The sequence below is a fragment of the Cupressus sempervirens genome, chromosome 2 (assembly GCF_028749045.1).
Source record: "Cupressus sempervirens isolate cs-2001-9-10 chromosome 2, ASM2874904v1, whole genome shotgun sequence".
NCBI lineage: Eukaryota > Viridiplantae > Streptophyta > Pinopsida > Cupressales > Cupressaceae > Cupressus > Cupressus sempervirens.
This window is the reverse complement of record NC_143119.1, coordinates 178,215,644-178,218,028: the sequence shown is the minus strand read 5'-3', so window position 1 is coordinate 178,218,028 and position 2,385 is coordinate 178,215,644. Positions and strand designations below refer to the sequence as shown.

Below are 2,385 nucleotides of genomic sequence, written 5' to 3'. Positions count from 1 at the left end.
AAAATATGTGCTAAACAAAACATTTATGAGGACATACATCAATACGCAATAAATGACATTGAACTATCATGTTTGTTCCATAGATGCCACTACCAATGGATAATTATATGATTTAAAAAAAATGAAATTTAATATATTCATTGCCTTTTACACTTATTGTCAATAAGATTTGAGATTAATGATTTTTTTCTATTTTAATTAATATGGAAGAAATTTAAACTTTATAAGAAATCATGATCCCAAAAAAATTTTGAATTCTGATTGGTTAGATTGATTAGGTTTTGAAACTTAATAGATCCAATAATTTTGTGTCTTTGTCGGGAACTAATAAATATAGTTTTGAATAGTCTGTTTATTTCCATCAGATGAGATGGTTGATTAAGTCAAAGTTATATAATGTTTATTTATGTATACAGAAGATACGATCCTTACAACAGAAATACATAGTAATTATTTCTATATAATAAATATGGCTACCTATAATATATCATTTCTAATTGGATTATTCATCCAAACTGTTCTTTGCGTCTCTATACCCCGTATGAAGATATTTCGGTGGTAGATGATACTGTTGCCACACTTGCTGGGGATTGCGAGGAATTGAATGGTAGAGGAGGATTGCTTACATCACCACCGCATCATTCTAGCATTTCTACCACTCTACTCATTGACGGTTGGTCAACAAAATTGTATTGAATGCACCAAAGTCCGACTTTCTTCTCACCTTCTCTTCATCTTCATCTCCCACTTCCATCTTTCCTCTACTCCCTCTTTCTCTAATTACCCTCTTCTCCAACTGCCCCTTCTCTACCAATTTGAACGCCCATTCTGAAAAATACAATTGACTCGAATGACTCGCCTGAAGCTCAATGTTCTTCCTTCCTCCAACTATCTCCAACAATAGCATTCCAAAACTGTAAACATTTGACTTGTCCATCACAGCTCCCAAATTTCTGGACCAAACCTCTGGCGCAACATATCTTGGTGTCCCTCTTCCTCCCATCATCAATACGTGGTCCTCTGCCTTCCCATACAGTTTTGCCAGAAGCAAAGTCAGCTACCTTGGCTGTAAAATCTTCATCCAGTAATATATTGTGAGGCTTTATATCGAAATGAATTATGTGCCGGCTACAATCTTGGTGCAAATAAGCAATTCCATGAGCTGTGCCCAAGGAAGTTGAATACAATTGATCCCAACTGATATTTTATTCTTTTCCTTTTTCTGCAAATATAAACTTTTCTAGGGATCCACTGGCCATGTACTCGTATACAAGCTATGCACTTCTGAATCCTTCAAAACAATAACCCATGAGGCGAACCAGATGAACATGATGAATGGTTCTCAAAGTTGAAACCTCATTCATAAATTGTTTCTCACTTTGTCTCGACCGATCAAGAACTTTGACGGCCACCAACAAAACGTTGCGCAACTTTCCTTTGTAAACCACATCGAATCCTCCTCCTCCTAATTTATCTGCAAAGTTGTCGGTGATCTTCTTTAACTGAGAGAACGAATATCTGGTCGGCATTTGATGGATGTAACTTTGGAGAAAATTCTCCACTTTCACAATAGACTCCGAACTCATCGATTCGGTTCCACCACATGTTTGGCTCCATTTGAAATAGGCTTTCTTTCGATACACAGTAATAAGAAATAGGGCTACTACCATTATGAAAGCACTTGCCTCAATAGCTATTCCTGGAATTCATGAGTAGTAATATGAATTACTGATTCCACCAAATGATAGAACTTGAACTTTTTAAAACTCGCACAAAAGGGTTTCTTGGTTCTTACCTGTTATAGTTTTGTCTGTTATATTCCCTGATTTGATATCTGACCTATTTAAATACGATAAATCTTATCAGACAGGAAAGAAATAAATTATTGAACTAACTCAGATAATACACTTTGATATGTTATTTCTTCAAATTGTAAGGAAAGTAAGCCTGATTAGGTGCTAAGATGCAAAAGTAGAGAGTTTCAAAACCGAATACCTTTCGAGCATTGATCTAGATAGGATTCATCCCCGCAAAAGCAAAGGAACTTCCCTGAATTGGAAATACCATACCCACACTGACCACCGCTTGAGTTACAACTGATACACTTCTGAAACAATGGGTTTGCTGTAATATCCCAATGTGCTAATCCCACATTAACAATCACTTGTTGCAAGGTACATGGTAGACCTAAAGATAAGCCATCAAGTGCACATGCCAGTTGAGGACACAAACGAACGGTCAGAGGAAAACTTAGTTGTCGGATACTGTCAAAGACGCTTGAACCACTCTTTAGATCAAAAAGGGTATCCAAAAATGAGCATTCTTTAAAATACTTATCCTGAACTATTATTGAGGTTTTATTATCATAGAATATATTTATGAGTG

At 36.0% G+C, this 2,385-nt stretch overlaps 1 pseudogene across 1 annotated transcript; it reads right to left on the bottom strand.

Annotated features, from left to right (window-relative positions):
- Nucleotides 1-378: 378 nt before the first annotated feature.
- Nucleotides 379-2,126, bottom strand: LOC149571648 (rust resistance kinase Lr10-like; annotated as a pseudogene). Its single transcript, XR_016358648.1, has 3 exons — nucleotides 1,996-2,126; nucleotides 1,796-1,839; nucleotides 379-1,699 (listed from the first exon to the last, which is right to left on the bottom strand). The product of XR_016358648.1 is annotated as a rust resistance kinase Lr10-like (transcript).
- Between the last annotated feature and the right edge of the window lie 259 nt (nucleotides 2,127-2,385).